General features: G+C 39.1%; 1 non-coding gene across 1 annotated transcript; it reads right to left on the bottom strand.

Moving 5' to 3' along the window:
- Positions 1–19,036: 19,036 nt before the first annotated feature.
- On the bottom strand, positions 19,037–19,197 carry LOC142441704 (U1 spliceosomal RNA). The gene has a single exon (XR_012783057.1). It is a non-coding gene; the product is annotated as a U1 spliceosomal RNA (small nuclear RNA).
- Between the last annotated feature and the right edge of the window lie 2,588 nt (positions 19,198–21,785).

Raw genomic sequence — 21,785 nt, 5'->3', positions numbered from 1 at the left:
GCTCTGAATATTTAGACTGGAAATATAGAAAAGTGCAGGCTTATAAATAACAGTATCAGAAAAATACTAAAATAGGCTTTCCAAAAGCGTTCAATATAAAAAGAAACAAAGATAATATTAATGAGATAATAACAAACCTAATAGTTGTAATGTATTGATGGCTTTACAATCATCCTATTTGTATTAATTATTTTAATTCACACAATAGATCTATGCAGTAGGCTCCATTTTATCATACTCTATAATAATTTTAACTGATACAAAGAGTACAAATGTTTACTAAGTATTCATAGTTATTTTGTGTTGGAGTTAGATTTAAGAAAATGCTGGATGGGTCTAATTCACATTCATAACTCACGAGTTGTCTTGATTCTCAGAAATGCTCATTATTCAGATTAACACTGAATCCCCTAGCAGAATAGATATGTTATCATGGTTTCCGCTTGTGTTTCATTATTCCATAACACTCACATTCCTTAATATCTTTGAATTCCTTAGCACTTTATTAGTCAGATACATAGTATGATTTGTACAAACAGTTAAGAGCATATATATTATGAATCAGCCACATTTTAGGGTCCTTTTCCAGGAACAACTAATAATCATAATAATAATTTATAATCGTACCTTTGAGAAAAACATTTTTAGAAGGGGTTTGCCAGAATGTGAGAAGAAAACTATCCTCTGAAGATTGTAGTCTTTCGTGCCTACTAATAAAAAGCATTTCCAAAGATGATGATGAAGCCGAGTCTTCTAAGAGAAGGAATAAAAATAATAAAAATGAGATATCAAAGAGGATTTCTTAATCATTCAATTTCACTCATAACATATTGTTCATAATTATGTTGATCCCATGATTTCAACAGTCCATAAAAAATATTAGGAAAGGATGTTTCTGAAACTATTGATTCCTGAGTTCCTACTCCTGGTGCTTCCCAAATGAACCCTCTTCAATGATGTGCTACTGCTCCAGAGCGTAGGCAAGTCGTTGCGAAAAGATGCTGCTGGTCACATGTTCGCCCTCATTTGTTGCACAAAATTCAGACTAGGTAACACATTTTTAATTTCAACACACTAACAAAACTGAGCTCCCAATCCCTAGGGAAACTTGTTAGCTTCATGCAGATGTGCTGGGTGTAGGGGAATGGATAGGGAGATAGAGAACAAACACAATTACCTGATGTTTAAATGAGGTGAGGAAAGTTAACTTCCTAACCCTAGTGAGTATGCTTTTTCATGGTTTGTAAATTTATGTAGTCCGTAACATATCTTTCAATAATGTACGAAAATAAACTAATATTTTACCAGCTTTCTTTTTTTAAATAAAAAAAGACTGTTCACTTGTGACTTTATAAAACTAAAATGGACAATGGTTACAGTATCATAAAGTAGTGTTTTCAAATAGGATGACAAAGACAATCTGGACAAATAAATTTAGCCTACAAAAGATAGCTTATTCCTGGCATGTAGAAAATTCACAAAATGAAGGCCTCTCGGTTATCATATTGGAAAATATGTTGTCTGTTCATACATAATCCTGTTAATACAGTATTTAGTTATATATCATTTCAAAAACTTATGAATTGATTGCAAAACAGAAATATCCATGGTATTCCTGTCAAGTTGACAGACTCTGTAGTCCTATTGGACACAGTAGCACTGCCTCCTAGTTTTTCTGAGACTGTAACTAGCATCACTGGTTTAGATATTTTTTAATTCCATTTCTCATATAACAGGAATGACAACAAATAAGCTGCCCTTTCACTGTCTTTTCTCCAGATTCTTTTTACATGAAAAGCCAACAGACAAAATAATTCCCACTGGCATTAAGTCAATTCTAAATCATATTGACCTTATTAAGATTTCTGATGCTGTAATATTTGTATATAAGATATGATACATATCCCCGTATTATAGTCTCAGAAATTCTTTTGTCACTCTACACATTTTTCCATGTCTATGTTTCAGTTGAATAAACAAAAACTGTAACCAATAACTCTGTTCATAGAGACCACTCACTCAACGTCACCCCAGTTGCTGAATATATCTCTGTAAGTTACGTAACCTAGAACTAGGGAAATAACCACAGTATAGGTATGCAGACAAATTTTACCTAATGTGAGATATTTAACAAAAAATTTTACTAACCCATGGAAACCATAAGTCTCTACTCTGATTATAGGCCTAAAATAACATTATGGATCTTTTGGAATTATTGTTGGATAAGAGCCAATGTTTAAAATATTGACTACATCCCTTTCTTTAATATACAATAACCATAGTACATAACTGTAAATCCCTTTGAGGAAGACTTTGGAGAAAGATTCACATTATACAAAGTTGACATTATCTTAGACAGGGTTCTTTAGAGAAAATAAACCAGGACACTTATGATTTTATATGTATTTATATAGATAGATACATAACATCAGAAATCAACTGCTAATTAGTCTATGGAGCATACAAATGACTCAGTGCAACTCACTTCTCTGAGACAGTTAATACACTGGCAGTCCTTTGAGCTTGAGGGTTACCGGGTGCAAGTCAAGGGAGCAGATAGCTGAGTCCTCTGTAGAGCATTCAGGCAATCCAGCCACAGGCAGCAAACAGCAAGCCAAGTCACCAACAGTCAGCCAGATGTCACGGTCCGACAGTCACCACCTCAAGCATGTATAATTCAGTAATGTGGTGAAGCAGGTCTTGATGGAACCTCAAACTACAGTGATACAGTTCACAGGTGGAATGGCCCACAGGTAGTATAACTTGCAGGTTGAGGCAGAAAACCAGCTAAGGTAGCTGCACACTGGTCCAATCATCAAAAAGCAATAACTAAAAAGGCTAGCCTCATCTAGCCATTTATCTCTCTGCCCTGCAATTTTCCCACATGTGTTCATTGGCCAGTTTGGCACAATAAACTTACCTACCACAATCCATCCCTTGCCAACTTGGCACCTGGGCACATTTCTTTAGACATGAATTAAATCATCGTTATACTTAACATCAAACATCTATCACACATATAAATGAAAATGCCCTGAGTCAAATTGCATCTGATACATCATACTTGAACAATGTGCAGATATTCAATAAACACAAATAAAGAAAATAAACTAAGAATCACAAACCTCACTATTGCAATTGACAATGAGGTCATAACTGATAGATAAAACTACCTTCTTTTACTACCCATGCTGTATTACCTTTGCCCTCGGCAAGCACCTCTGCTGGCTGTGGTTTTTTGCCTGGTGGGGTGACCCAGATCTTCATTCCTGAGGCGACTGGATGATTAGATGTCCTGTCAGGATTGGGTTGCTGTAACTTACTATTTACTTTAATCACAAGGCATGGTAGTACTATGAGTCAGCCCATGGGATCTCCTGGATTTCAGACATATTCTTCTTTACCTCCATTATGTAGCATCAGTCCAATTTCTCCTTAGAATAATGATCAATTACACCACTCAGCACAGTGACAACCTTCCTGACCAGTTGATCCAAAGGCACGAGGAGCCCAAAGTGGCCAGAGCACATTCTCAGCTGCCAGTTCAGTGGAATCAGTGCTGTATTTCCGGGTAGGAGAATTCCTTCCTTCGGGACCATGACCCCTAGCCTGAAGCACATATGGTTGCTGGGACAGGAAGCAAAAATGCTGCAAGTAGATCACTAGGAGAAATAGTGAGTGGTGCCACTCCAGCCTCCACCCCTTGATTCCTGGACCCATGAATTCTGGCTATTAGAGACACAGCACCATATATTGGCCACTGGTTTAGAACATATACAGCTTCCTGGAGAACTTAGCCCCAGTCCCACAAGTTGTTGCCACCTAGCTGGTGTCATAATTGTGCCTTTAGGAGGCCATTCCATCATTCTATCAAGCCAGCTGCTTCAGGATGTTGAGTAACATGAGATGACCAATGATTCCATGGGAATGGGCCCATTGCTACACTTCATTTGCTGTGAAGCGAGTTCCTTGATCTGAAGCAATGTGGGATGCCATGCCAGTGGATGAGGCATTCTGTAAGTCCATGAATGTTAGATTTAGGAGAAGCATTGCATGCATGGAAGGTAAATCCTTATCCAGAGTAGGTGTCTATTCCAGTAGGAACAAAATGCTGCCCCCTACATGATGGAAGTGGTCCTATGTAATCAACCTGTCACCAAGTTGCTGGTTGATCTCCCCAAGGAATGGTCTCTTATCTTGGACTTAATGTTGGCTTCTGCTGCTGGCAGTTAGGGCACTCAGCAGTGGGCGTGGTCAATCTGCCTTGTTGAATGGAAGTCCATGTTGCTGTACCAATTCATAACCTCCATCCCTGCCACCATGTCCACTTTGTTCATGTGTCCACTAGGCGATGACAGGAGTGACAGTGGGAAAAGGAAAACTTGTCTCCATAGTGCCTGTCATCTTATCCACTTGATTGTTAAAGTCCTCCTCTTCAAAGGTAACCCTTCGGTGAGCATTCACCTGAGACAAGATTATCTTTACTTTCTTGGCCCATTCAGAGAGGTGTATCCACCTACCCCTTTCCCACACCTCCTTTTCACCAATTTTCCAATTATGTTCCTTCTAATTCCCGGATTCAGTCAAGCCATTAGCCACAGTATAGTCTCACATCTGGCCATTTTTCCTTGCCGGCAAACTGAATGGCCTGGTGCACTGCTCAAAGCTTTGGCCATTGGAAGGATTTTGCTTCACCACTGTCCTTTAGGGAGATCCCAGAAAGGGACTAAAGAGCTGTTGCTATTCACTTATGAGTGAGTGACACCTGCATATTGCTCAGAGCCATCCATAAACAAAGTATGACTTTTCTGTTCCTCAGTTAAAATGTCCTAAGGAACTCCCCAAGAGGCCATAGGTGCAGACTGGGAGAAGGAAGGTACTGTGACAGGAGTGGAGACTGTGGGCATTTGGGTCACTTCTTCGTGCAACTAACTTGTACCTTCAGGTCCAGGTGTAGACTGATCTCATGTACACCACTTCCATTTAATGATGGAGTGTTGCTGTGCATGTCCATCTTAATTACTGTGGGTCAGACAATATCCAGTTCATTATGGGCAGCTCAGGACTCAACAGCACTTGCTGACCCAGAGTGAGGTGGTCAGTCTCCACCAAGGCCCAGTAACAGGCCAACAGCTGTTTTTCAAAGGGGGAGTAGTTGTCTGCAGAGGATGGCAGGACTGCTCCAAAATACCAACAGTCTCCACTGTGATTCACTAATAGGGGTCTTCCAAAGGCTCCACACTGCATCTCTATCTGCAACCGACATTTCTAGCACTATTGGGTCAGCTAGATCATATGGTCCCAGTTGCAAAGCAGCTTGATCAGCAGCCTGAACCTGTTGCAGAGCCTTTTCTTGTTCTCGGCCCCACTAAAACTGGAGGCCTTTCATGTCACTTGACAAACTAGTCGAGTAGAATACCCAAGTGAGGTATATGTTGCCTGCAAAATCCAAAGAGGTCTACTAGGCACTGTATCTCCTGTTTAGTTTTGGGGGCTGCCAGACTCAATAGCTATTTTTCACTTTAGTAGAGAAGTCTCGACATGCCCTACACAACTGCACCCCTAGAAATTTTATTGAGGTGAAAGTGTCTGAATCTTTTTGGGGTTAATTTCCCAACCTCTTGCAGGCAAGTGTTGTACAAATGAATCTGGAGTCTGATATATCCTACTTAGTGGGTCCAATTGAATACTGTCATCAATATAATGGACCAGCGTGACATTTTGTGGAATACAAAGGCGATCAAGGTCCCTTTGGACTAACCTATGGCACAGGGCGAAAGAGTTGATGTACCACTGGGGGAGGGTTGTGAAAGCATATTGTTGTCCCTCCCAGCAGAAAGCACACTGCTTCTGGTGGTCCTTCCAGACTGGTGTTGAGAAGAAGGCCTTGGTACACCAATTACCCGGAGAAGTATTAATTTGCTTGAGCAATGAAATCACATCTGGAACAGCAGCTGCAACTGGAATCACCACCTGGATAAGTTACGATAATCCATTGTCATTCTCTAGGATCCATCTATTTTCTTTACAGGCCAAATCGGTGAGTTAAACAGGGATGTGGTAGGAATCACCACCCCTGCATCCTTCAAGTCTTTGATGATGACACTGGTCTCGGCAATCCCTTGAGGAATGTGGTACTGCTTTGGGTTTACTCTTTTCCTAAGCAGTGGCAGTTCTAATGATGTCCACTTGGCCTTCCCTACCATAATAGCCCTTATTCCACATTTCAGGGATCCAATATGAGGGTTCTGCCAGTTACTAAGTATGACTATTCCAATTATGCATTCTGGAACTGGGGAAATAACTAAAAGATGCCGTTCCTGAGCTAAAACTCCATTGATAACATGACCTCCATATGTCCCACACTGACTGGCGGGCCTTTGAAACCTTTTAGGTCTCCTGGAGTTAGTGTCAGTTCAGAGCCAGTGTCAAGTAATCCCCCCAAAAGTTTCAATATTTCTTTTACCCCAGTGACCAGTCACACTCCCCAAGGCTGCAGATCCCCCTCGAAGTTTATAAGAAAGACTAACAGTATAAACCTTCAGTGACATTACAGAGTCCTCCATCAAAGGGACCTGGCCTTCTCCTCATTCAAGAGGTTGTGGGTCTGTGAACTGGCTCAGGTTTGGAAATTGATTGAGTGATCGTGACTCTCTATTCTGCTGTTCACCTGATGTAGCATTCTTCTGCCTGTATAGAGCACATAATAATTTAGTAGGTATCCTTTGTATTTCACTCCTAGGGACACTATGGCTAAGTTGCCAATGTCATACATCCACACGAGACAGGTTACTTTGATTACTACAGAAACCTTGCTGTCTATTACGATAACCACGCCCACCCTGTCTTTGTTGATTCTGTGCTGACACCGGCCCTCTACGTTCACCTCATCTCCTCAGTGGACAATTGTTTTGTTTTGTTTTCTTTTTGGAAGCCAGCAAAGTACTATAGATTTTAGTAATAAGGCCTTTATCTTAAGTGTCGTTGCTAAAGATGTTTTACCAGATGGTGGGCTCTCATTACTTTTTTTGTGAATTCTTTTGATGGGCACGGTGTTTTATGTTCAGTATATCCCACTTGTCAATTTGTGCCTCCTCTGTATTTGTGTCCTTCCCTATTTCTGATAGCCTATGTATTCCCTGTGACAAATTTCTCAAGTTGGTCCCAATTCCCTCATTGATGGCCCTAATAGTTTGGGGTTTAACTTCAAGGTTTGTGATCCACCTTGAGTTTATTCTTCTGCATGGAGTGAGATAAAGGTCTTGCTTCATTTTTCTGCAGTCAAATATCCATTTTTCCCATCACCACTGGTTAAAGAGGGCATCTGCTTCCCATTTGATATTTTTTGGGCCCTATCAAAGATCAGTTGTCTGTATGCTGATGATTTTATTTCTCGGTTTTCAGTTCTTTTCTATTACTCTGAGTATCTGTAATTGTACCAATACTATGTGGTTTTGACAACTGTGGCTGCATATTATGTGCTAAAGTCAGGTAACACACACCCTCACACTGTGTGTTTCTTCTTGAGTGGTTCTCTGCTAATTCTGGGCTTCTTCCCTCTCCATATGAAGTTGGTAATCAGTTTTTCCATTATTTGATGAAAAATGAGGGTAATTGTATCAGGATTGCAGTAAACTTATATAGTGCCTTTGGCAGAACTGAGATCTTGACTATATTGAGTCTTCTAATCCACGAGCAAAGGATATTCTTCCTTTTGTTGAGGTTGCCCTTGGTTTCTTATAATAGTGTTCTGTAGTTTTCTCCATATATATCTTTTGTTCTTTAATTCAGGTATATCCCTAGCTATTTCAATTTGTGTTCGGCTATCGTGAAGGGTACCACCTCTTTGATCTCCTCTTCTATGGTCTTATCCGGTGTATATAACAGTCTGGTGGACTTCTGTTTGTTGATCTTGTATCCTGCCACTCTGCCAAACTTCTCTATTGTTTCCAGTACTCCCCTTGTGAAACTTTTGGGATATATAAAATCATATCATCTGCAAATAACGGTAGTTTCACCTCTTTTTTCCCCAGACAAATACCTTTGATGACTTTTCTTGGCCTTATGCTGTTAGCTAAAACCTTCAGCACTATATTGCATAAGAGTGGGGGAAAGGAGGATCCTTGTATGGTCCCCTTTTTCAGTGGGATTGTGTTAGTCTTTTCCCCATGACTATCACGTTGGCTGTTGGCTTTTCATTTATAGCTTGTTTTGTATTGATGAATGTTTCTTCCATTCCTATCTTCTCAGGTGTCTTAAACAGGAATTGGTGTTTGAGATTGTTGAATGCTTATTCTGAATCTGTCAATATTATCATGTGCTTCTTATAGTTTTTCATGACAGTGTGATGCATAATACGAATGGTCTTTCATATGTTGAACCATCACTGCATCCCTGGTATGAATCCCACTTGGTCACGGTGAATTACTAGTTTTATATACTTTTGTATTCTGTTGGCTAGTATTTTGTTAAGGATTTTTGCATCGGTGATCATTAGGGATATTGGACTGTAGTTCTCAATTCTTGTGGGATCCTTGCCCGGATTTGGTATCACAGTTGTACTAGCTTTATAGAAGGAGTTCGGGAGTTTGCTGTTTTTCTTCAATGTTCTGGAAGAGTTTGTGTAGGATTGGTGTTAGTTCTTCCCTAAATGCTTGATAGAATTCTCCAGTGAAGCCATCTGGTCCAGGGGAAATTTTTTGTTGGTAATTTATTGGAGTATAAACCTTCATAGTACTGTGTAATTATCCTTTTGATTTCATTATGGTCTCTTGTAATGTCCCTTATTTCATCCCTTATTCTTGCAATTGAAATTTGTTCCCTCCTTTCCAGTGGTCTGTCGGTTCTGTTTATCCATTCAAAGAACCACCTTTTAGCAGCATTAAATTTTCCACAGTATTTATTTTCTCTCTCCTGAATCTCAGCCCTGATTTTTATAATTTCTTTTCTTTTTCTATTAGTATGATTGTCCTGCTGACTCTGCTCTAGTTGTACATTTTGTGCCAGCCTGTCAATCAGGAGTCTCTCCTCCTTTCTCAGGTGTGCATTTATTGATATGAATCTTTCTGTGATAACTGCCTTTGCTATGCCCCATAAGTTTTGGTACATCTGGATGGAGTTGCTTTCTGTCATGGTGTCTTAATTGTGCTCTGTAACGGTTGTTCTGCCAATACTGGATTGGTAAGAATTTTTTTTTAATGAAGCTTGATTTCTTTCAACTTATTAATTGAGTTTTTCCTTGTCTTGGAAGACTCTTACTTCTCCACTTACCTTGATAGAGAATTTGGCTGGGTACAGTATTCTTGGGTTTGCATTATTTTCTTCCAACTTTCAGAATACAATACACCATTCCTCTTCTTCATGATGTCTGCTAATGGGTCTATGCACATTCACTTTTGGGTACCTTTATTGGTGAATGCCATTTTCCCCTAGTTACTCTTATGATTTTATCCTTTTTCCTCAAAAGTGGGTAGTTTAACTATTATATACCTTTGAAAATTCTTCTTGGGATTCAATCTAGTTGATATCCTTTAGGCTTTCTGAAGGGTTCCTTGATTAACTTTCATTTAACACTGGAAGCTTTCCTCTAAGAAATCCTTCACTCTTTTTATCATTGACTTCTTTGATGTGTAGTCCAATTATTTTAAAGTTGTTTCTCTTCATAGTATCAGACATTGTTCTCAGGTTTTCTTCAGTTTATCTGATTATCTTGTTTGACTGTCTTGACCATTTGTTGAAGCCTTCTGGTTATCCTTTAGGTCACCGTTAAGGTTCTCTGCTTCTTCTAGTCTGTGAATTCTTTACCTCATCCCTTAACTCTTGGATTTACCTTTGGGGTGTGGCCTTTACCTCCTCTATTGTTTCATCTTTTTTCTGTATTTTTCCCTCATATCCAAGAAACATTCTGAAAATTTCTTTCGGTGGCAGATCAATGTCTTCTTCCTCTGTGAAAGTTATTGGATTCAGGAGTCCCTCTAACGTTGCCTTTTGTTTCTCTTAATTTTTTCTTGAGGTTGCTGAGGCAGTTTGGAGGAGCTAAGCACTATTTTCCTGGCAGTCAAAGAGCCCTGAGAGCTCTCATTTGGAAGTTAGTTGGAATGTTTTGCAGGTTGCTTGTAGCTAACTTCCTTGGGGAGTCAGATTATGCTTTTGTCCCTCTGAGTTTTCCCTCTGACCCTAGTCTAATACACTGTTTGCATGGCAGGTTAGATGACCCTGTCTGGGGATGCTGGCCAGATGGGTGCAGGCCACAAGCATGGCACTCTGTAGGCTGATTAGGCAAGAAGTTCCCATAGTTTAAAAGGGAGCATTCTTGGGCGGCCTTGGGAGTGAATTGAGTATGCCAGTGTTGGCAGACCACGGTGCCAGTCCAGGTAGGGGTAATGTTATACCCATGGGTGCAGGGGAATCCAATTGGTTCTGGCCACTATTATTAGTCTTTCACAAACTCTTTGACATGCCTAAAACTGGGAGAATCAGTTTTTTACCTTGCTGCAGCTTTCAGTTCCTGTTGGATTTTTCTGTTTGCTTGTTTTTTAACTTTAAACAGTGCTCAGGGTTTCTGATATCTGCATGTTTTTAATGTTAAAATTATGTTAATGTATCAGGTTTATAGTTGCTTACACTAAAATGTTTAAAGTTACACAAAAGAATATCACCTCATATTGGAAGCATTTTTTTAAATTATGGACTACGAGATTGCATTGGTATTGGGGCTGTGGTGCGTTTTCCCCCAGGGAAGGAGGATCAAATTAACCAAGTAGGTTTGGGGTCCTATGGATCTAAATTGCCCAAGCTTCCCTCTTCCCTCACTTGCATCTTCCTCCTGTACAGCTCCACCGCTGTGCTCTGGCGGTCTACCACTGGTGAATAGGCTAGGGGTTCTCCAGTTGCAGCAGATTCGTATGTAAATATCTTTTGCTATCCACGTTGGCAGGTGGGGAGCTGAGCAGATGGGGAAAAGGATGGCTAAATATAGTTATTTTTTTTTCCTGGCTGGGGAGATGAGAACAAAGCCCTTGTGGACAGTTCTTGGAGACTCTCTGAGAACCTGAGATTAGGACCACCTTTAGACACGAATAGTTAATGCACACTGTGAGTCTCTGATCTTGGGTGCAGGAAGGGGTGGCAGACAATGTCTGGCTGGACACGGAGAGGGATTAGCAGAGACTGTGGACAGCTTTGGTGAACTTAGAGCATTTCAATGGGCCCTCAAATTGCTCTGTGTGTGAAAATAGCAGAGGGAGATCTGATCCACAGACTCCAGTACACTTGAACTCTATTTCTAGCATCCTGCCTCACACTATTGGCTTCTACACCTCTTAATTTTCTGATATAACTGAAGGAGTGCCTGGTGGGTGATTCTACCTGGACACCATCTTAGAACCTCTTGCCAGCTCATTAATTTTCAATAACAAATGACACAGACTTGTTTGCTGAAAGCAAACATTAAGCCCCTAATGATGATTATATGAAAAACAATAGCCTTGACTTTGGAATACACCCCTATCAAAACCAAACCAAAATCTTCACTACTAGACCAATAGACAACATCATTGATAAACAAATAAGGGTGGCATTATTAGGTATTTCATTTTATTACTTTGATCCCCTATCAATGTTCATGCAAACTGCAGTAATAAAAGTAAATGACATATTCTTTGAGAAAATCTGCCATAAAAGATCTCTTTAAAGTATTGGACATTAAAGATGTCACTTTAAAAATTATGGTATATCTGACCCAAATCATGATACTTTCATTTGACTCCATATACATGTGAAGGTTAGGCAATGAATAAGAAGACAGAGAAACAATCAATGTGATTGAATTATGGTGTTGGGGATGAATATGGACTATAGCAGGGGTTACCATAATACCAAATATATCTTGGAAGAAGTACAATTAAATGCTCTTTAGAAATGAAAATAATGGGTATTTGCCCCACATGTTTTTGGCATGTTATCAGGAAGGAGCTGCCCCTTTCCCCAAATTTACATCATACTTGATGAAGTAGAGGGTCAGTAATAAAGAGAGAGACCTTCAAGGAAAAGGGTTGACACAGTGATTGCAATAATAGGCTCAAACATAAGAATAGTCAGTTTACAATTAGGCACAGTGGTGAGATTTAGCCAGATCACACTGGTTTGGCAGAATCGATATCTAATTTTTGTTGATTTCTTGAACTGGTTGTTAAAATGACACTTGTAATCTGGGTTCTCTCTAACTTGAGATGCTGGTCCACACTTTATATTCCTAATTCTTCATTAATGATAATCTGTACAACAGCACATTCTATGCATTCAGAGATATAAAAACTATGGTGGACATATGCTTGTAATAATTATTTATTCAGCTCATAAAACTCATTATATTTTTGATGAAATATTACATTTTGCTTCCCTTCAATTTGTTACTTCAGTAAAAAAAGAAATAACATAAATAGAAAAAGTGCCAAACAATCAGATGGTGGCACACTGTCATTTGTTTTGGTTTTGTGTTATGCTTCCAAATTCCCATGAAATATTATGAATGAATTGTGAAATTCCTGAAAGTAGTCACAGGCTCAAATATTTTCAGAACAATAGCTGTAAGTTCAGCAAAATCAGAAAGGGGTTTGTCAAAGATGAACATGATATGTTCAGAGAAGAGAAGTAACCTGTTTCAAACATAGCAAACATCATGACTATTGTCTAATTGACCTACCTTTAAAGGAATGGGATCTTACTACTATAGTGAAAAAATGATTAAGAATTAATCACACAACGAATGCTTGCAGAAAAGAGAAAATATATTGCAAGTGAAAATGAAAATCTAGAAGCGATATGGAAATATTCATATTTCAATTTGGGACAAGGACTGCAATATATGTGTGTGTATGTGTATATATGCATATATATACATATATATATATATATCAACATGATGGCAGAGTTTTTTTTTTAATCAGAAACCAAAATTTGTTGGTATCTAGTTAAGACCGATGCATCGCAATTCCCTTTGCAATTCTTCATAGGATTTTGGTTGTTTGGTTTCGATGTTAATGATTTTATTATTTTGAGACTATACATTGCAAAATATACACTGGTTTATACATACACCATTTAATAACATTCATTACAGTATTTGAATTCTGCAATCATTCTCACCTTCCTATAAGGGTTATTCTTTTCTCATATCTCCATAACTTATCTTCCTACTCAGGTTCTTAACTCAGTCAAATGCCTTTGCATAGCGAATGAAACAAAAGTAAACATTTGTCTGATATTCTCTGCCTTTATCAATGATATCTTTTGTTCCACATCCTCCTGTGAATCAATCCTAAACCTCTGACAAGTCCATATTAATGCACTGGGACAACCATTGTTTTATGAACTTTATTAAAATTTTGCTGGCATGTGATATCAATTATACTATTCTATAATTTGAGGTTTTGGTCATATTTCTTTACAATGGAAACAAATATAGATCTCTTCTAGTCAATTGGCCAAGTAGCTGTCTTCTAAACTTCCTAGCATAGCTAAATGTGTGCTTCCAGTGTTTTTTCAGTTTTCTGAAACATTTCCATGCTATTCTATCCTTCCCAGGAGCTTTGGTTTTGGCTAATGCATTCCATGCCTATTGAACTTTGTCCTTCAGCTCCATTGGTTCTTTCTCATATACTGCCTCTTGAAATAGTGGTCTGTATGTCAGACAGGGTCCTCTAGAGAAACAAAACTAGGACACTAAAAATTAGATAGATAGATAGATAACATAAACAGTTAATTAATCTATAAAGCAGTACAAATGGCTCAATAAAACTCACTTCTGTGAGACTGCTAATACACTGGCATTCCTTCAAGTCTTGAGAGCCATTTGGTACTCCTCCATGGAGCAATTCAGGCAATCTGGCCACAGGTAGCAAACAGCATGACAGGTCACCAACAGTCAGCCAATTGACGGGATCCAGCTGTTCCCAGCTCAAGAGATGTACATTCAAGTAGCATTGTGAAGCAGTTCTTGAAGGAACCTCAAATTACAGTGACACAGTCCATGGGTTAGGTGTCCCACAGGTAGTGTAGCTTACAAATTGAGGCACAGAACAAGCTAGGCAGCCACACACTGGTCCGATGATCAAAGAGCAAGAGACAAGAAAGACGAAGCTCGCCGAGTCATTTATCTCTCTACCTTTAGTTAATCCCACATGTGTTCATTAGTCATGCTGTTACAGTAAACCTACCTATCACAGTGTTAACTAGTTCTTTCTTGTACAAGGACTTTGACTTTTTCCATCTCCTCTTGTTGCTTCCTTCATCATTAAATATTTTCCTCTAGACTCTTTTAAAACCAATATTTCTTGAGTTCTTTCAGTTTCAGATATGCTAAATGTGTTCTTCCCTTTTGGTTTTCTAAATCTAGGTCCTTGCACATTTCATTATGACATTTGGCTTTGTTTGAAGTTTATTACTCAAATCCTTGACTTTATGCTTTCTTCTACTTGCTTTAGCTATTATTCTATGATTAAGAACAAGTTTCAGTTTCTCTTCTGATAACTATTTTGATTTTTTCTTTATTTCCTGTCTTTTAAAGACCTTTTGCTTTCTTCGTAAATAATAGTCTTGATGTCCTTGCATGGCTCATCAGGTCTTATGTCACTAGTAAGCTATGGTATTCCCATTGCAACAGATTCATGTGAAAGCGGGACATTGAATAAGGAAGATGACAGATGAAGAGATGCATCTGAATTGTGCTGGAGAAGAATACTGAAAGTACCATGGACTAATAAAAAACAGACCAATCTCTATCAGAAGTAGTAAAGCCAGAATTCTTCTTAAAGGGAAGTATGGCAAGAGTTGTCTTACATATTTTGGATATGTTATCAGGAGAGACCAGTTCCTGGAGAAAGACATCATACTTGGTAAAATAGAGGGACAGGGAAAAAAATCTTGACAAGATTGATGTACACAGTGACTACAAAAATGTTCTCAAACATAAGGACATTTGTGAGTATGGCCCAGGACTAAGCAGTTTTAGTTCTGTTGTCTCTATGAGTCAGAACCAACTAATTAATACCCAATAACAACATGTCCCAATTCAGCCTCGAGACCTAGATCACTGTGTTAGTCTGGGTACATTAGTGAAACAAATCCACAGAAACCCCGTATGTATAAGAGAGACTTTTATAAAAAGAGTAAATGCATATCAAGGAAACATCCCAACCCAGTGCTGCCCAAGCCCATAGGTCCAACATTAGCTCATATGTTCAACACCAATCTAGAAAGTCCTCCTCCATCCCACAAAATATATGTAATAATGCAGACTGCATGAGGAAAGCCGAACCAGTGAACATGTAATCATCTCAGCACTGGCAGGGGCCTCCGCACAGCTGCTCCCCAGGGCTGCATCAGGGTAGGTCCATGTGGCTTCTCTTCAGGAATGTCTTGCAGGAAGTGAGCCTTACCAGCTGAGGCAGGAAACTGGCTAAGGCAGCTTCACCCTGGTCCGACCATCACAAAGCAAGAGACCCGAGAACTAGAAAGGCGAGGCTCACCATGTTATTTACCTCTCCACCCGTCAATTAACCCCATGTGTGTTTATTGGTCAATAATCTTTAAGTATCTCAATGACTTTCTCATAATATATCACACTTATCTATTTTATTGATGGCATTATACTGTTAACACCTAGTCTGAAAGAAATATTAAGGATCTTAGATTTATTTGCAAACATCTGCATACTATAAAACTCTAAAAACCAAACTCACTGCCATTGAATCAATGGTAACTCATAGGAACTCTATAGGGCAAGGTAGAACTGCACCTGTGAGTTTTTGAGACTGTTTAAGGAAGTAAAAGCCCAGGCTTTTACCCTAGGAATGGCTAGCAGTTTCAAACTATTGAGCTCATGTATCACAGCCCATGTATTATCACTAAGCAACCAGGGCTCCTTCTGCATGTTATAGAGAGCAAATTAACCTGACAATGATTCAGGTATCTTTCACCTCAGGAAATCCCGAGGAGGATTGTGGGATATGAGTGCTCTGGTATAAGTCAAGATATTCCTACTAAGATGAAGAATCAGTTATTTCTTTAGTTTACCTACCCTCGCCACAACTGAAAAGGAAGTACATTGCTTGGTGTGCCTCTTTCGATTTTGGAGGCAACATAAGCCTCATTTGAGTGTGCTACTCCAACCTATTTATCAAATGACTTGCAAACCTCCTAGTTTGGTGTGGGTCTGAGAACAAAGGAAGGCTCTCAATAAGTTCAAGCTAATGCCACACTTGACGTTTCAGTGACAGAAATGCAATCTTTGACAGGTCTCTATTGCTGAATCCCAACAGATACCTTAGGATTTTGAGCCAAGACCTACCAACCTCTGCAGATAACCACTCTCATTTTGAGAAACAACCTTTGACTTCTTACTGTTTGTTAACAGAGAAAGCATGCCTAACCAGGGTGAGCTGCTCAGAATGATCTGACTCTTGTCTGATCCAGAGAGTCAGAAGCTTCAAAAGGCACAGCAGCTCTCCATTATTAAATGAAAGGTTTATATATGATTTTGTACTGAAGCAAAAAAGGACAATTAAGCAAAAGGACAATTAAGTTGCATGAGAAAGTGTCTCATGGTTGCCAACACTAAGCCAGCAACCTAGTGACAGCATGGTTACAATAGACCCCTTCCATCACCTAAACGGTAACATTTTGTTCTTACTCAACTAGAAAATTACTCGGCATATAAATTTGTTTTTCCTGCATGCAATCTTTCTCTAAAGCTACTATCCAGAGATGTACAGAATGCCTCACTTACCATACTTTATCCTACACAGAATCACCTTCTGTCCAGGGAGTCATGCCACAACAAATGAGATGCAGCAATAGGTCCATGATCATGGAATTCACTATTTTTACCATGCCCCCATTTTCCTGAAGCATCTGGCTTCAAAGTATTATAATGGCCATCTAATGATATTTTTATGGCTCCAGCCAGGTAGCAATAACATGCAGGATTGGGTCAATGTTCTCTAACAGGGTGTGTAAGTCCTAAACCAACACCCAATAAATCATGCTATTTTCCAACTGCCAAAATTCACCAGTTCAGGAATCAAGGACTGTCAAACTCAAACTCACTGCCATCAAGTTGCTTCTGACTCATAACAACTTTACAGGATAGAATAGAACTGTCCTTGTGGATTTCTGAGACAGTAACTCTTTATGGGAGTAAAAAGCAATCTCTTATTCCCAAGGAGCAGTTGGCTGTTTAATTTTTGCTTCCGGTCAATGTAATCCTATGCTCTTCATGACTGAAGTCTTAACTACAAAGGAAGGGTACTCCCACCATTCCAATGGAAATGATCTTGATTCCATTACACTAGCAGTTCACAATGAATTCTGGCCAATATGTGTTTCTAAGGCCTCTGGAGGAACAGGCAAAGAAGTGAATATTATTGGGTGATGTGATTAATCCTGATTACCAAGATGAAATTAAATTTATATTAAATAAGGTAAGTAAGATGGAAAGAATACAAAGAATCACTATACCAAAAAGTTATGGTTTTCATTCAAATATTTCAGTAGGCACCATATGCGAAAGAACCAATGGTACTGACAAGTATCAAGCTGCACTGAAGACGTTAGCCAAATACAAAGATACAGGAATTGATGCAGTGCCAACAGAAATGTTTTAACAAGCAGATGAAACACAGAAAACACTTACTGCCTATGCCCGGAAATAGGGAAGAAAACTGCAAGGCCAATTCCCTGGTAGAGATCCATATTTGTATACATCCAAAGAAAGTAACCCCATAGAAAGCTCAAATTATAGAACAATATTATTGATATCACACACAAGAAAACTTTTGATGAAAATCTTACAGCAAGTGTTGCAGCAGCACAGGGAGCTGCCAGGGGTTTAGGCCATATTGAAAAGAGGTCTTTGAACAAGTGCTATCATTGCTCATGTCATAAGGATATTGGTTTAAATCAAAAGAATACCAGAATAATGTTTATTGGGTTTTATTGATTTTGCCAATGTATTCTACTGCTTAGATAGCATTGAGAAGAATGAGAATTCCAGAAGACTTCCTGTGCTCCTGTGGAATTTGGGCACATATCAAGAGGCAATGGTGCAAATAGAACATGGTGGTAATTCTACCTTGTTTTTTAGGGTCACTTTGAATTACAATTGACTCAATGGCAGTGATTAAACATGTTCATGATTATACCCGTGTTAGTTGTGTCATATTTGGTACACTCAAGATTGAAGAATTTAAGGAGATATGTATATGTGCCAATTTAACAATGACTGGCTTGCTTTATTTGAGTTTGTGTGTAAACTTGTTTGCGCTAGTATTCTCAGTTATTTAATTATTAAGATATAGTAATTTCCCTAGTAAGCAATCTAATATAGTGTAATCATACCCATAATGAAATCTGCTTTGAACAGCCAATCAATTGAAAAACAGTTTCCTCAAGTCTGCTTCCAATATATGTGTATTCTGTGGGAATGTTTGCTTATGCTTTACTAAGTCTATATCCTGCATCGGACTCATCTGCAGATCTCTGTTTCTTTGGACTTCATCCAGAAGCCCACAGTATTGTCTGTCAATCTTGGGAATCGTCAGCATTCTGCTTACCTTGGATTCATTTGCCACTATAGCTAGAAGTCTCCAATCTGACTTGCTAATCATGAGTTCATTAACCTTTGAAGTTAAGCAACTTAGGAGAAGCTTCAGCATAATATCAAACCAGATGAACTTGGAATATATCAGCATGTACATGTGTTAGCTGTTTCCTTAAAATAAGTACATGGGCACATATACTTATATAAATAATACTGGCGCTGCTTATCTAGAAAACTCAGCAAAAATCATAGAGGGCATTTATCATTTAATATTGAGAGATGAATAAACCATTGCAATGGCTACATAGAGCTTACAGACAAAATCCATGATTAAAGAGTTTTTTGATGATTAGAGATTATGTTAATTTATCATTTAGATAGTAGCCTTATAACAACTCCTTGGCATCACTAACCTTCCCCCGCCCCACCCTACTACCAGTGGGAGAGCATGAATATCATCCCACTACCACAAATTATGCAGTCAAGTTTCCCACATTTGGGGAAATCGCAGGGGTCAGCACATCCGGAGTGCAATGGATAAGCCTCGCCCTGGGAAAACCACATTCATGATCATAGTCTCTCCCCTGCCAGGTAAGTATCACTCACCTTTTTATATAAGAGTCTGAGACACTGGTAATTCTCTTTCTCTGCCTCGCCACCTTCCCTTTTGCTGGGAATGTATTGGCGTGTAGGTTGGAGGGGCACCAAATATGCTACCTGAACCTGAGAGCTGTCAACATCCAGCATATTTCCATTGACCTTGGATCTATATGACTCAGCACCCACTGAGGAGCTGTGATCTTCCTGCATCCTACCTCAACTTTCTATGTCATTGGCCTGCATTGATATATGAGTCTGAAGAACGCCTGGGCTTGCATTAGACTTGTGGGCTTGAGTTGAATGAGGATGCCTTCTTAATATACAATTACTTCTTGATATAAATCTCTTTCCTATGCATATATGTGTGTCACTGTTTTGGTTGTCTAGACAACCCAGCCAAGTCCATTATAGTACATGATGAGTTAGGTGCTAGATAAACAAATCATGAAGATGGTGAGGAAAGGCTTGTCTGACCTCTGCCTTACAGCAGTTGGGTAGAGTGGAACTTTCCTCCTTTGAGTAATCAGAGGAGGTCAGATATGGTCATGTGATATAGTCAGTTGGTTTCATGCAAAGTGAAAGCTTTGATACTTATGTTACTGGAGCTTCAGGCTCTTATCTTCAAAAGCATAAAGACTTATTTTGAGAGATGCAGAATGAGTTTTCCTTCAATAGAAAAAATGTATTAATCGGAGAGAGAGAGAGAAAGAGAGAGAGAGAAGCCACCTGACAAGTTTGTATGCTTGACTCTCTGGTGCTTCTTTGCTGGTTTGCCAGTAAATCTTTATAGGAGTAAAAAGCCTCATCTTTTTCTTGGGCAGCAGTTGGTGGTTTCCAACTGCTGACCTGTGGCAGGAAGTCTAATGGGTAATCCATTATGGCACCAGGGACTCTTTTATGTGATAGCATAACAGAAATATCACAAGTGTTTGGGTTTAAAGAACAGGAGTGTATTCACTTTCACTTCAGGAGGATTGAAGCCCTAATCAAAGGCCACCAGCTTTAGAGACTGCTGCTTCCAAGTGTTTTCAGCACTGAAAGCAGCACCCAAGAGATCAAAGGCTTTGCTTCATTGGGTAAATCTACTGCAAATGACCTCTTTAAAGTTTTGAGAATCATCGCCTCATATGCATGGGAAAGCTGGACATTGAATAAGAAGGCCTGCAGAACGGATTCATTTGAATTATGTGCTGTTGAAGAATCTTGAAACTATCATGGTCAGCCAAAAGAACAAACAAATCTGTCTTAGAAATATCACCAGCATTCCCCATAGCGGCAATGATGGCAAGACTTCATTTCTTATACTTTGGACATGTTGTCAAGAGAGACCAGTCCTTAGAAGAGGACAAGATGTAGAGATTTCAGTGAAAAAGAGGGAAACACTTGACAAGATGGATTGGCACAGTGGCTGCAACAAGGGACTCAAACACGGAACAACTGTGAAGATAGCACGGAACCAGGTTGCTTGTCCTTCTGTTGTACATGGAGTTGCCATGACTCAGAAATGACTGACTTTCACCTAGTAACAACAACTGTTTTAGAGCAAATATCCTCTTTGTCAACTGTGGAGGAAATCCTTCTCTGTGCACAACATGGGCATTCCTGCAGAGATCTTCACAGTGCACCTCTCTCGTCCTTATATGTGCATTGTGAGTGGGTTCTCTGCTCTTCATCTGCTCATTTTTTAATCTCAAATGTGATTAGGTTTAAGCCCTGCCCCCTGCAGACTCATTAGCAATAGAAATCATCCTATTCCCAAACAAGATAGAATGCATAGGTATAGGGACTAGGACACTAACATTTATTTTTGAAGCATAATATCAAACCACAGCAGTCTTTAATCATCTACATAGACTAGTTCCTACTTTTTCTTTTCTTTTTCCCCAGTTTCACATCTTCCCACCCATCTTGCTCTTCAGCATTTTATTCTCACATTCTTATGATTTCTGCCTGCACCATTCATTTAACTTTATTCATCTTTTAAAAAAAGTTGAACACTATTTCAACACAGAAAAGTTTTATAAAACCCCCCCCACCATGTTGAATTAGACCTCACTGTACTACCTTGGCGGTATAGTGGTTACACATTGGGCTGTAATCTACATGATCGGCAATTCAAAAACATCAGAGCTCCTTGGGAGAAAGACTGGGCATTTTATTCTTGTAAAGTTTCAGTCTCAGAAACTCATGAAGAGCCAATATGAGTCAGCATTGATTTGATAATAGTAAGCCTGAAGCTAGGTACTATGCTCAAGGAAACCTGATGGCGCTGTTGGGTAAGCACTAGACTATGAACCAAGAAGCTAGAAGTTCAAATCCATCAGAAGTGTCATGGAAGACAGATGAGACCATCTGCTCCCATAAAGATAAATAGCCTTGGAAATCCTACATATGGTTACTATGGGTCAGAATCAACTCGAGTCAGCATCATCTTTTTAGTGGGTTCTATTTTCCATGAGCCAGCTCTCAATTTATTTCTTTTTCAAGGCAATTATCACACATAGACAATAATAACTTATTCCATTGATAGTACATTACATATTCCAGTCCTTGATGGCGTTCCATTATGGTTGAGATTTTCTTGGTT

Source organism: Tenrec ecaudatus, chromosome 2, assembly GCF_050624435.1.
Source record: "Tenrec ecaudatus isolate mTenEca1 chromosome 2, mTenEca1.hap1, whole genome shotgun sequence".
In the NCBI taxonomy this organism is placed as follows: Eukaryota; Metazoa; Chordata; class Mammalia; order Afrosoricida; family Tenrecidae; genus Tenrec; species Tenrec ecaudatus.
The sequence above is the reverse complement of the archived record's forward strand: the minus strand, read 5'-3'. Positions and strand labels throughout refer to the sequence as shown.